The sequence below is a fragment of the Camarhynchus parvulus genome, chromosome 5 (assembly GCF_901933205.1).
Source record: "Camarhynchus parvulus chromosome 5, STF_HiC, whole genome shotgun sequence".
NCBI lineage: Eukaryota > Metazoa > Chordata > Aves > Passeriformes > Thraupidae > Camarhynchus > Camarhynchus parvulus.
The window spans coordinates 31,488,266-31,503,389 of record NC_044575.1 but is presented as its reverse complement, the minus strand read 5'-3'; positions in this window follow the sequence as shown (position 1 = coordinate 31,503,389).

Below are 15,124 nucleotides of genomic sequence, written 5' to 3'. Positions count from 1 at the left end.
CGGCCTTCCCGCCTTCTGCCTCGTTCTCCTTCTTAGGAATGTGCACAGCAAAGAGCCCGTCTCCCGGGACAGTTCCCCCTTTTTTTGTCTTTGCTGGGACCACCAGCCGTGCGGGGACGGTTTCCCCGCTCTGCAGCCAAGGGCAGGTGGCCGCCATGCAGCCCGACCTCCTTGACCACTGCTGAGAGGAGCCAGGTGTCCTCGGCCACGTCGCACCTGTGAAGTCTCGATGAGTCCTTGCCTCAGCCTCACTGTACAGCTGACGTTCGGAAGCATCGCTCACTGCCCCCAGCCCTCTTTTACTGCCTCTCAGGCACCTCCAAACCGTGGGTCGGGAAAGTTGTCCCAGAAGCCAACCCGCAAGCACAACTAAAGTGCAGAAGTGCATGCGGAGAGGAGGGGGGTTGGGACAAGCTGAACCTTGCAAATGTTTTTTCTATAAGTAGCTCACATTTGTTGTGATCTATGGTGTGAGGTGGGAACTGAGACTTATTGCAACCCTGTTCCCTCTATTGGATAATTAATGCTGATTCATAGCAGGTTCTACCTACGAATGTGTGTTTCGTTTTTCTCTGCAGGGTCCATGGTTCTTTGGTATGTTGTTATTGCCTGAAAGGTAATTGCACTTGATATTCTCTCGGGGAAGGCTCATTAGCCAGGGGCACGGTGGCGTTGCCAATCTCAGTCTCTTTCAACAATTCAATGCAAACATTTGCCCCAGAGGTTCAGTACAACACTCCCAGCTCACAAAACAGTTCTTGGGTACAACATTTCTCTTAAAAAGCCTTAGGTATATATATATTTTCCACCCAAGCAGGAAGAACTTTAGTTTAGGGGGTTTTAGATTAACCCTTCATTGTAAGTGGTCAAAGATACACAAGAAGATTAGACATATTGCCTTGGATTGCAGGACTTTGCCCTTCCTTTTGCAAATAACCAGGACATAACCCTGGATGAAACAGTAGAAAAGGTACAACATCTCATACTCCTCTGTATTCAGTCCCTTGCACTCTCTTAACATTTACAAAATGCATGTCGAAAACACTTTTCCACTGCCCACCATTACAGACCTACATTCGACTTCTTTCTCACCCATGTCTGCTGTCATCTCTAGCTCCTTTCATCTCTCCTGCTAAATTAATTACCTCACTAATGGAAGGCAATGAAACTCAGGTAAAAGGTAAGTTAGGGAATGTAGAGTCGTTAATACATACAATTTTATGAAGCTGAATCCTCCATGATTGTTCTAATTTTTTTTCCCCTCTGTTGCTCATAATTTTGAAAATCTTATTCTTCCATTTGAGCCTTGTCAGTCTGAGCAGGATGATTCACAGTAACACTGCAGAGAAGATCCCATTCTCACAGAAGAAAATGGTCGCCACAAGAGAATAAAGAGAAAATAGAGGGACAACATCTAGACTTAACAAGTTCTCGGACATCACTGTGTTTTCCATGTTAGAATAAAAGGATCTAGGAATTTTTATTTATGGTGAATTAGATGGGATATTCTCTTTGGTAATGGCGTTCAAGGGCAGAGACTGCTCTGAATTCCAAATATGAGGCCCTGTGTGTAAAATGTACATCTAACTATCTTACTGTGTTAACATACTTCTACTCACCATGATTTTCCTATCACAATTAGGAAAAAAGCAAAACCATCTTTGCTGAATCATCACTGACTTTAATGTTAGTACATTAGAAAGGAAATTGTCCTACACTGTGACTATACAGCAAATAGCTCTAAAAGACAAGACACGTGTCACCAGTTTTAATTCTCACTGACCAGAAGGGCTGCCAGTCATTCCATACACCTCACCTATTAAGGAGACCACAAGTTCATAGAAGAACACCTCAGTGCTGAGAATCTCTGTCGATGTTTTCCATGCTGACAGTCTTCAGTATGAAGACTAAACCTGTCCCAAAGTCCCACTGACTGAAGGAGAACATGGATGGAGGATACAAGACACGATTCCGCAAAGTAGTTTTGCAGGATGCCAAATCTGCAGGTGTGAAGTACTCAACTTGCCAGGTCAGTATGATAGTAAATGTGGACAGTCCAGTTCCACTCTTCCAGTAAACCCTCAGTACAAGAAAACATCAGTCCTTTAATTCATACTTTGGTGATTCACAGTCAGGGCTTTTGTTTGACACTTTAAGTATCTTTCATGTCATGGTGGCATATTCTGCTTTTTCGAAAGCATTTTTCAAGATGAACTGGCTTTTCAGTGATGAAACATGATCAAGTTAATGTACTAATAGATTTCATTTTTAAAGTACATGCTAAATTTAAAACTTGTCTCATGCATTTATAAACCATCACTAATAGTTCTATTGATCAATGATATAAATAGCTCCACCAGAAGCTTTTCTTTGATGCAGACAAACATAAACAGCATTGAAAAAATAGCACACAAGTGATTGTTCTGTATTCTTACCTTTAGGCTATATTATGATCACAATAAGACATATCTAGGCATATGTCATACTGGATAATACTATTTCTTCAGTGTTTCAGGGCACACAGCTACCTTGGACTTCACAACAGCTGAGACTTGTCATTTAAAAGCATGGTAGTGGTATTAGAAAAAAACAAAACTCTACTGATATGTAATTATTAACCCATATGTTGAGTTTATTTAAGAATTGCTTCACATTAAATACTCAGATCCTTTTATTTCTATTATTCATGTGCCAAGCTAAAAATAAACATTTGAAATATTTTTCTCTTTTATGGAAGAGATGATGAAACTATTCATTTGAAATGAACCCTTGGATGAATGCAGCTATATTTTCTGGGCTCAGATCTCTTATTCCCAGTTGAGAACCTCACACCATATGAAGGAATTTTGCTTCATTTTACTTCAAAACGTTGACCAAGTAAAGCTTAGGCAAACAGTTTTCAGTCTTTCACAATATGTTCATTTGGGCTTTTAATTTCATTACTCTTGATGTGTTACTGATCATCTATCACACTTGCTCTATTTCCCAAAAGGCTGTTTGAAATTATTTAGGAGACTCAATGAATAATAAAAGTACCCAAGAAATAGTCCTGTCTGTGTTTGCATACTTTAGTTTGGTGCAGGTATTAATTGATCCTGCTTCCTTTCCACTAGAAGCAGGATCTGGTCCACAAAGGAAATGCATTAATCTAATATTTGTTCAGAGAAAAATCCTGCTTGCTCTAATGTTCACATGTATGGTCACAAACATGATCAAAACAAGAGCCATCCAAACCCCCTCCAGCTGCTTTGCAACTAGGATTGCAGCATAAATCCAGGAACAAGCAGTTTTGCCACTGTAGGTTGACTTCAGCTTTCAAATGTTATGGAAAATCCATTCACTTTCTTCCCCCTGCTCCTGGTTAAACTTCAGATCACTTTCCCTGGCAAATGGCTTTCGATAATGAAGATCATATTTTTTGATTCATAAGCAAATTTCTTTTTTTTTTTTTCCAGACTTGATTCATTGAAGAAAATCTAGCAAGATTCTTAGAATTTGAGAGAGTCACTGCTCTCATGATGCAATCCTCCATAAATGGGAAAAAAACTTTACAATATCTTGACCCAGCTTTCCTCAGGCACATAACAGCTTAACAGACTTTTTTTAGATATACAAGCATGAAAAGAATGGGATTTTTTACCCACTGTGCTGCAATCAGTATAGTTGTTAGGTGGAGTTTTTCCTGGGAAGGGGTATATTATTGTACTGTATTCTTAAGTTGGGGATTTATTCTACTGGATTTACCACAAAAAATAAGTTAGATGATTTTTTTTTTCCTCTGATAAAAAGAGTGTTTTAAGTCAGAGGAACAACTTGATTTTCACTTGGATTTGGAGATACAAATAGTCCTAGAATTTGAAATACTAGGATGAGACAGTTAATCTTGGTATTTCTTTCTTAATAAAATACTAAATAATGCCATTGCAATTCCAATGAAACATGTTAAATTGTGTTGATGTGAACACATGGACAAAGAAAAAACAGTCAAAATAACTCATAGATATCTTTCTCTTCACTTAAGCTGCAGAAACTCTAGGGAAGCTAATGGAGTTGCAGTGACATAAGACTGTAGTAAGGTAAGAATTACACAACTTGTGTTTAACATGATGCTATTACTTTAAAAACAGAGTTTACTTCACTAAATAACCTGAAAATAAACACAAAACAAAGGGCAGAAGAGACAAATTACAAGTAAGCATGCATGCAAAAAAGGTAAGTGCAAATTAGATTTGAATATTCATGAGTCACAAATCATTGACGGTTTGAAATAATGCAAAACAGCTTTATAAATGAGGTTAAGGCAAGGGACATCAAAGAAAGGCATTGCTAAATCAATAGCAATTTGATTGTGCATATACTTGTAAATTGTGGTTACAGTTTTTGTGACATAGGAGAAAAATACTGCACATGTAGTGAGAAAGGGACACATAAATATTCTTTTTCAATGTGCTATTTTTTTGCAATTCAGCATTTACTTGGAGGCCTGGTGTGTATAAAGTGACCAGATATCATTTCTTAATTTTTTTCCCCAGGAGAATTATAGTTTCCATTGAGTATCCAATCTCCTGTGTTGTGTTGCTTAGTATGACAAAAATTCAGTTGTCAACAATACTGCAAAATAGAATAATTACTCACTTCATTTGGCTTCAGTAGAAGGATCACCTACTAATGAAAATCCTGTCATAAAATCATCGTCAGTGCAGATTATCTACTTCTTTCAAAGAATTTAGCTCTCAAAAGTGGGAATCAGATAAGCTGCAAGTCTCACAGCAAATTGCTGGAGCACAGGGATTTAAAAGAATGATCACTTGAAGGATGGCCAGCCTGACCGTTTAACTCAGAGCTTCTTAATTTTTCTGTCTGTAAGCATCAATAAAGTATTGGGTCTCCTGTCTTATTTGTGAGTTCTGTGGATATTTGAAATTGAATGGTTTCAAATGTTGATAAGAATATAGAACCAAAAGGCAAAACTGCCAGAAGTAATCTGCCCATTTAAAATTACTCCAGGGTGTTTGTTTTTCCTAAGGGTTTATATTTTGATTGCTTAACACTCATGTTAATATAGTAACTGATTCTCTTTCTTCAATGACTTTTACATCCCATGTGCCAGCCTTACTCTCTGGCATGACAGATGAAGCTCCGCCAGGTCAGGTGAAGCTAAATATATACATTTACCAATACTGACAGGAAAATCAAGAAGGGATATCCATTTGGAAATGGCATAGGCTACTCTGGTTCTATAAGAAGCAGCACATGACTTCTTGTAGTGCTGCCTTTAAAACCATCCACTCACTTGAATGAAGCTGGCAATTAACTCCTGTCAAAACACTGTAAAAGGAAAAAAACAGATGTCGAATAACTTAGGAAAGGGATAACCTTATGTCCTGCCCAATTCCCTACATGAGCTTGTCAGAAGATAATGTATCTCTCATGCCATCACAATATCAAAAGATACCTGTATGTGCCATGCTTGAATTCAGAGAGCTTTCCGCAATACATTCTTTACATCTGTGTATATCTCAGCATGAATAAACAATAGATAAGTTAGAAAGAGTAACTCAGGAATGTAAAAGACTCAATTGCTTTTTCACGAACATTCCCTTCAACTTTCCCAATCTGTGCAGAGACAAATTAATCTCTCCTTAGCAAAAGTGAAAGGGAAAATTACCTCTTGGTCTTAGCAGAGATCTTGAAATCAAGTCTTAGATTTCCTTCTGGCTCCGTCACTGTGACTGGCCAGGTTTATCAGAGGTGAATTATATGTATCTCTCCATGCCTACAAAAGGAAGCTCATAATAAATTTCCTTGTGGTTCTGTTACATGGAATTAGTAAGAGAATATGAGATCCTCTGATGTGAGGTACCAGTATATGTCCAATACATTAACTTTGTAATCCCTGTTCAAAGCACTGTTTTTACATTACATACTACAAGATTTGTTTGCCTGTTTATAACCTTATGCATTTTTAGTGAAGCACATCTTCATTTAAATGAGAAATTATAATATCTTTACATTAGAAATTACTGTCAAAACCAACTTGTGTGTGCCTGTAAGCAAAGGAAATAAACACCAAAACTCGTTTAGCCTCTCCAGACTTAGATTGTGCACATCACTGTGTAATGTGAATGCTGCTTAAAAAATGTGGTTGTCCTGGATAGAGTCAGCTTTAACTAGATATTGCATTACTTATGAAAATAGGTCAATGGTGTTACAGACCATTCTTCAGTTCAGCAGAATACCAACACCCTGTGTCAGGTGAAAGTTTCAAAGGGTTGGGTTATTTTAATTTTCTGGAAAATTCCTTTTTCCTGAAGAAAAAGGAAAAAAGTGAGTTAAATTATCACAAGAAGAGAGCATAAGTCTCTACAGTACCCAGAAACCTGATTGAATTAATCAGGATTTTACCTTCTAATTCGTTCCCAGATTTCTTTCTCTGCTTTGCTCTTTGTGGGGTTTTCTATATCTTTCCAAACAATTACCTCTACTCTTAATTTATAAGCCCTTCTTTAAGTCTATTGATACTGATTTCTGGCCTGTGACTTAGTATATAAACATTTACGGACCTAGTATGTTATATGTGACCTGAAGCAGGCAATGTAGAGCAGCTCATATTAGACCACTTGAATGCCACATCTCTGTTATGAATTATCAAATCAAATAAAGGGACACTTGGCTCTCTGTGTGTGATCTATATTTATACACTTCTATACATTTCTTCCCAGGTTCAAGAGTATAAATACTCCTTTCAAGAGCTTGCATTTTTTCAGAATTAGAGAGTAAGCTGAGTTAGAAAGGGCACATCTGGATCATTGAGTCCAACTCCTGGATCCTTAAGAGTCACACCCTCTGCCTGAGAGCACTGTCCAAACACTTCTTGAACTTTGTCAGGCTGGTGCTGCGACCACTTCCTTGGGGAGGCTGATTCAGCACTCAACCACTCTCTGGGTGAAGAATCTTTTATTAATATCTAACCAAAACCTTCCCTGATACAGCTTCCTGCCATTCCTTAGGGCGCCTCCCTGGTGACCACGGAGATCAGTGCCTGCCCCTCCTCTTCCCCCCCCACCCCAGGAAGTTGTAACTGCAGTGAGGTCTCCTCCAGGCTGAAGTGACCAAGTGACCTCAGCCACTCTTCATATGGCTTCCCCTCAAGGTCCTTCACCATCTTTTTTGCCTCCCTTTGGATGCTCTCTAATGGTTTTTCTGCACCATTGTCTTTGGCTGTCTATCTTTGCCTCTCATCTCCTTTCCTCACCTTGTGCAGAAAAATCAAGACAGCAGGTAGCTCTCAGTAAGACCAAATTTGCTGCAGCTGGTTTCAAGTTTCCCATGTAGTAGTCACTTTCAGCTGCATTTTGGGGAAAAAATTTATTTCTGTTGTATTTCTAGGCTTTTACTCCTTTAATTTACAGTGTACACCAGTTTTCTTTGGGGGTGAGGGACAAAGCTTTAATAACCTCCACTACTCTCTCATGGTAGTGTCCTCAAAGCCTGTCATGAGCAGGACATGGTTTATCCACCTTTGACTTATTCAGCTGCGAGAGAACAAAGGTGTAAAAGTGGGCCTCGTGTCCAAATCTCTGTGGTTCCTGCCTTCTTGGCATTCCTTCTGAAAACTCTCAAAATTTTTTTTCTGTGTGGTTGTCTGGGGGAAATAGGGGAATGAGATGGGAATAAGATGAGAAGGTAGCATAGCTAGTTTTTATTCCTCTTTCTAAGTCAGTCTGTGTTGGGGTTTTCTGTGGGTCTTTGATCAGAATCCAGGAAGAAAACAGGAGAAGACTAAAGTGCAAAAGACTAAAGGCCAGCTCATCCATGCAACGGAGAGTGGAATGGAAATGAATACAGCAGTATAGCAGTCTCATATCTGTGGAAAGGAAGAACTACTAAGGTGAGTAAAGGAGGGATGGCTACAAACAGAAGACATCAAACACTGTGTTCACCAAGCAAATGAGCAACCAGAACCTAAATTCTGTAATGTAGTCTTGACTGGCAGACCACTTGGAGACAAGGAAAATGATGTAAGTTAACACAAGGTGAATATTTGTGGATAATTTACCGTCAGCAGCGACCGTGAGATCACAGTGTATCCCTGAGGCCCCAAGGCCTGAAAATGTGGGTTTTGCATGTAAATAAGGCCATAGTGATCAGACTGAAGACTATATTGTTACGCTATAGTTATAATAAAAGAAATATATTAAAAATCTTTATTAATCCGTTAAAGTGTTCCTAGAACATTGCTTACATTTCTAATCAACTGTACCAAAAGACACTTTCCCTTAAATGTATAATATATCCACAAGTTCTCCTTTGTTTATACAAGAAAACAGCTCTGCTTTTGGGGTGTATGTGTTCTATAGGCTTCCCCTCCTAAATTTAATCCAAATTGCTAATGTTCCTGAAGTAAAAAAATAATTACATAATACATTTTCTCTTTAGAGTAAGTCTAGCAATTGCCAAAAACTACTTGTCAATACAGTATTAGATCATGTGTGACCCAGACCTCACATGTGTCAACAAGTATATTTGTCTCCTTCTGCTATTTCAAATTACAGGAGAGAGACATAATCCTCACTGATCAATTGGGAAAAAAATGCTTTACCTTTTGTTATTTCAATGCCATCTGTTAAAATAAACCAAATGCCAAACTTACTACATACGCAGGGCACTAAAATGGCTTTTTAATTTAGCTTGCATATTTCAGGGAAAGCAATGCATTTCTATATACTCTGAGTTCTTTACATGAATTATTATGTACTGCAAGTGACATCTACTGGAGAAAGCAGAGCCTAAATGCCTGTTTTAAAAACTCTTTTTTTTTGCTATTAAAAGGACCTCCCCTCCAGGAAACACAGCTGTTATTTAACAGAAACCTTGCATCTATGCCCACTGAAATGCAGTTACTTAAGTGCATTTAGGATAGTTACAGAAAACCTGTCCTTTTCATGATACAGAAGGAGCAGAAGGTTTTTTCTTTCTTTTTTCCTTTGGTTTTCTTTTTTTTCTTAATAGAAAAGCTGTTTATTCCACAAATTTGCTGAGTTTACAATAGAAGACTTTTTGAGAGCAACAGCTGTTTGATCACAGTCATCTATGGTGCTATAATACTACTCTTCATGTATTATAAAATATTCACCAAAAGAAATATGGCTTCAGGTTGAAATTTGAAGCTTGCATGTTAACAGATGTTATAATTTAACAGAATTTGCTTGAAGACCTAATGCAGAACCATACTGCTGTCGGTAGTATTGACTTCATTACTTAGAAAGTCTGAAAGCCTGTGCATGGCATTACCTAGTGGTTGAAGCTGCTTATTGGACATAAATTCATAAATACCTGCACTATTTTAAAATGCTTGCAAGTTGTTCCTATCAAATATTGCATGAGTTTAGGGCCTCAGAGCAGCATTTTTAAGAAACACATCCTCTTTCACTGAAATATGATCAAATTCCCAGGAACACTGGGAGCAATGTGGAAAGCTGTGAACTCAGAGGTTCGGTGCCACTCAACGCTCCCAGGAGTGTCATTACTTCTTAATATGTTCTCTTGAATTCTTGCCCAAAAGTCAGTTCAGGTTCTTGTTTAGATGAAGCACAAAAAAATTCAGGCTGTTCTTAGTTGATATCAACACAGTGAAGCCTAAACAACTATTCCAAACACTTTAAAAATTGCAACATCAAATCACTTCTAAAACCACAAAAAACTTGGGAGAAGTTTCCCTAGTGTAGACCAAACCCTAGGGTTTAAATGAATATTCCCCACCAAGCATGGAAATGAATTTTTGAGCCAGAAAAATCAGGTCAGAAAGTAAATCAATAGCTAGCAGACATTAAAAAAATACTTATCTAACACAGATCTTAATTTATTTGCAATTTCTTGGGTTGGATATACTTCCCTTTTACTTTATAAGGAAAACTTGATGGTTGAAGGTTAGGCATTAGTGCAGTGAAAAGGGACATCCGTTTACACAGCAGTCAAAGGAAGATACATTTGTCTGTTTGGAATCAGTGCAGGAGGAGAGATACCAATAATTGTTGAAATGAGATTAAGTGGATTATCTGTATGTAATGTGGGGCTTGATTGTCCCCTCTAGCAGTAAAAACCCTACAGAACAGGCAGAAGGGATGATATTTCCCACAGGATTTCCATGTAGAAAAGGCTCCTGAACTGTTCTGGTGCAGGTTAGTCTCTCTTCTTGCTCTCTGGCAGAATAGATTGGAGAAATGTCTCAGACATGCTGGATTCCAGGGTTCAAAACCAGAAGATAGATCACATTTGTTCACCTGTGCTCCAAGTTCTTGGCACATCACTCCATCCTTTGGCAATAATCCTACATCCATATTCATTCTCAAGCTTTCCTAGCCCCTGGCTATCTCCTGGGATTCATGTTTTCCACAATGGATATGGATGAATCAGAGGAAACTACGTTTCACATTTTGCCCCTTCCAAGAGATTCCTCCCTACATTTTCTCTTTAGGAGCCCCCAAGATTTCCAGAGTGGTCATACAGAATCCTGAGAAAGAAGGATAATGCAAAGAAGAGGACTGATATGAAGAAAAAAACATGATCTGAAACATGATCTGAATCTGTAGATCCTTTCACCTTTATTCTTGGAAGTATATCAAGCCTTTCAGATTTGTGGATACAGAACTGAGATTAAGACAACATCCAAAATAACACTGATTTTTAAGTATTAGTATTGCCTTTTAGAACTGGTGTTCTCTGGACAGGCAATGTACAAAATCGTTGTGCAGTGGGTTTAGTCAACTAAACTGGACTTTAGGCTTTGCCAGCACCATATAATTAATACTTTTCAATAACCTGTCTCATCTAACTTCATATTAGTGGAAATTGCCAGAAATTAATTCCTGCTGTCTGCATGATTTGAGATTTGTCCCACTAAGCAGAGGCTGATCCCTTCAGATAGGCTTCCATTTCTGACCTAAAGTAAGCTTTTCAAACATTTAAAATTAAATTTCAATATCATCTTCTAAGCAGTGCTTGCCAAATGCCTTACAAATGTCTAAAATAGACATACATTTTTAGAATTTGAAAGGGGTACATATTCTAAAAAATCAGCCCTACACAATAATCTAGCTTTTTGCTGTAATCAAGCTTCAATCATTTTTGTTCAGAAATTTCACTTTTCTTATTTTCTCTTACAATTGCTAAATATAGCAGTTGCAAAAGTGAGAATGTAAATTACCCATTGGAGAATTACTTCTGATCAGACTCTACTTTTACATTTTGGTGCATTTATATTAGTGTAAAATGTACAGAAAGTGTAAAATGGTCCAAAAAAAAAGTAGATTATAAGAGGGGAAACAGTCCTACAGTACTGTTCCAGTACTGTACAGTCCCATTTTGACATTAAGCACCTATGCAGAAGGATTGCAATGTAAAATTGCCAGCCATCAGAAAGGAGAATGTGCTCAGAAAAGCAGCTATTTGAGGGGTGCATCATGAAAACACCTCCATGAGGATGACAATGAGAAATAAGTTTGACAGGTGAAAAAAAAAAGTCTATAGACTTGTTCATACATCTTGTTTGACCACAGAACACAAGCCAAAGCCTCCTGACTACGCTGCATAGCAAATGACTATATGGCACTTCATTATGTGTGTCTTGACTTCTGGTGTGAGGAACATGAATATTATTTCCTGTGGTTTTGCATGAGACACGTGGGAGCAAGATCACATCTTTCATAAGCTGCCAACCTGATTTCAGAAAGTCTTGATAAACATGTCCTCTGGGGAGAAGTATCCACAACTGAGTTGATGTTCTGGATTGCTCTTTGCTTTCTGACCTTTAGATTAGCAGAGCTATGCTAGCAAGTACTTGTAATAGTATATATGTCCATCCATCTGTCTAGTGTCCCTGCTTCTGTAGTGGCTGCTGTGCATCCTTTACTCTACCTGAGGGGTACAACATATTTTCTGTCTCAAAAGGTTTAGGATAAAAATAAAATAAAAATCTGAATTGGCAGATGAAAAGATTCCTGTCTAAGTAGAGCTGTCTAGAAATCTCCTGAATATCCATTTTGATAATCCAACATCTAGTGAAGTTCATTACTGAAATACAACATTTAGAGAAACTGCATTGCCATATAACAACTAAATCTCCTATATAGTACTTGAGATTAATTTTCTTGTGCTGGTGAGATCAATGTGACCAAAGATTTCCAGTCCTCCAGCTTTAACCTTGCAAGATGTGGCATACAAGCATGTATTCAAAGTTCATCTGCTAACCCAGAAGCTTTTTAGAAAAAGTTCTGAAGCTCTTTAATCTGCACCTTTGGACTGAAAATTTCCCAAGCACATACTTCTTCTCTGATCTTGTGACATTTTCAGTTCTAGTTCCAGTGAAAAGTGCTGTAAACACAGCCTTTCTCATGATGTTCAGCACTCTTATACTTCTAACACAGGAGAGATCATAATCCCAGGTGACAAAAAGATGCAAATTTATATTTAAATATATCTCTGCCTCTTTTATTTTTCTATAAAAGCTCTGAAGAGTAGGTTAAGATAAAATAAGATCCTTGTGGATCCAACATGATTGATCAAATGAGTACACAGATCCTCTGGATACTCCTGCAGGGAAACTCTTCAATCTCTGCCTTGGAGAGGTGCCAATACCTTAAAATGGACAATATTAAATGAGTTTATCAGAAGACTGATATGTTCTGTGACTTTTTAACTTTCTATTATCATAGCAAAAATAAAATGTTGAGATTAAAAGGCACACAAATAATATTTATGTATACTTTGATTATATAAATACACATTTTAAATAAAGAAAAAAAAATTAGATATATCAGTCCTTAACTGAGTTTCCAGGAAAAGAAACAGACCAACTATTTGTTTGAGATGTGTGTGTCCGATAGACTGTGAAATAATGTGTCACAAATCTCTCCTCTTACACTGCATATTATTGTTGTATATTATTAAGGGAGTGGGATGAAACTTGCTTGTATAGAAGCACCTCAGGTTCCAGTGTATAAGCAAGGTTGTTTACACATTACTTCGTACTTTTGCAAGATGGTGGCACAGTCCAGAGACTCAGAAATTCAACAATTAATTTTAAAGCAATTAAAACACGCATTCCCAAATAATAACAAATTCACATTATTTTCAGATTTCAAATGTGACAAACTCAGACATTTGTCGAACATTCCTCATGCTAAAGAGAGGCCTGTTGCTGGAAGCCCCACAGCGTGTTGTGTAATGAGAAAAAAGTTGTATAAAACAAGAGGAGATTTCATAAACAGGAAGTACAATCAAGTGGTTAAGCTGTAGACTGTGAAAGGTTTAGATTTGTTGCTATCCCAGAAATTCTGTAAGTAGCATTAAGGTAATATTTTTCCAGGTGACCACTATGTTTGTCATTAATTGAATTAATTGAATGCTCCCATTGCAGTATTTTTCTCTTGACTTCTGGAATAGCTTTCATAAGTGCCAGTGTATATACTGGAAGATGTGAATATGTCTAGCCCTCATCTTTTGGAGCAAATAAATACAAACTGTGAGCAAGGAGCTCTGGGCCTGCCACTGATCTGCTTTGTGGCCCAAAAATGGCCATGCTCCTTTCCTCTTAGTCCTCTCATCTGTGGAAAGGGAATTATAATATTTTTTGCATAAGATGCAATAAAAATAATTAATGAGTCACTATGCAAAAGCTCATGAAGACATGAATAATTTGTGTATTTTATGTAAGGTTTGGATGGCAGTATTATAAATTAGGCAGGGACCCACACATGGAGTGGAAAAGATAAAGAGAAATACAGAACAGGATCCTCATTCCAGCCAATACACAAAATGGGGCAATAGTTTTATAAAAGAAGGGCATGCACACACAATTAAAATATATGGCATAATGCATAAAAATGAGGCAACATAACTTTGCTTGGCAAGTTTCCTTCTTGCATTTCCTATCTTGCAAGGCCCTTTCAAGTATCATACTCGGCATGTCATTTTTTATTTCAGTTTTACCAAGAACTGGACAACTATAACAGGTCAAGAAAACTTGGAGCCAGAAATCAAATGTGAACATACCTATCCATTCTTGTAATAAAACAGCCCAAGACATTTTTATGGTCAGATCTTCAAGTGCTGTGAAAGGGTAAAGCTGTGCTGAAGTCAATGGAGCTGTATTCAATTTACCCTGGCTCACGACGCGGCCCCTAATCCTTTAACAAGATTTTAATGTTAGCCATGTGATTTCTATCTTAAAATCCCTGCAGGCAAGGCTTGGATTGAGCAGGGGTATGATGGGGAAGAAACCTAAAATATTTTTCTTACCTTTCCTTTTTTTAGTATTTTTATCCTTGACTGTCATCCTGTTCTTCAGAAACTCCAAATTCATTTGGAAATAAAAAAATATGTACTGTTGCAGAAAACCCCTTGAACCTGTGAAATGAAAGCTAACTTGTTCTGAGCTGCATTCTTGCATCTGGAGAAGCTTTGAAAGTTTTTCTTGGTGCAGAGTGATTCATTAATTGAAACACCTATCAACAAAACCATCAGGGTCTGAAACTGTCAGTCTTGGACTTGGGGGTTTCAGCCTCTTGCCTGTTGTGTCTGTTAAAGGTTGTTTTGGAAGATCCCAGCAGAAATGCCAAACCAGATAAACCCAACAGTGCCTGCTAGCCCTTCCATTTCTCCAGGTCAAGCCTTACTATCTTGAACTGGAAAAATATTAACAAAGCCAAAGCATACCCATCTTCTTGTCAGATTTGCAAATACAAAAAGGAATCTGAAGTTTAGAAATTTTAAAAGAAGCACAGCAAAACACAAACTACTTCAAGTCTGGAACAAGTGGAAAAGATCATTTGGGGCTAATAGTCCAATGCCCTACATGGAAAGCTTGTTTTTTTTAAAAGCCTTTGAGGTTTTATCAAATCTCCTTTGAAGCACATGTAGATATGGTGTACTAACTACCTCTAGGGTAAATTTTCCCTTCATCTCATTGTCCTTGTAACTTACATTTTGTTTTTAATTTTTATATACACATTTCTCTCCTCTTTCAAGTTATTGTTCCTTAACATGCCATTTCCAAGCTCAGTTAATCATCTTTCTTTCATTTTGGACTATTGCCATTTCAATGTTTACAGACTGCTATCATGAC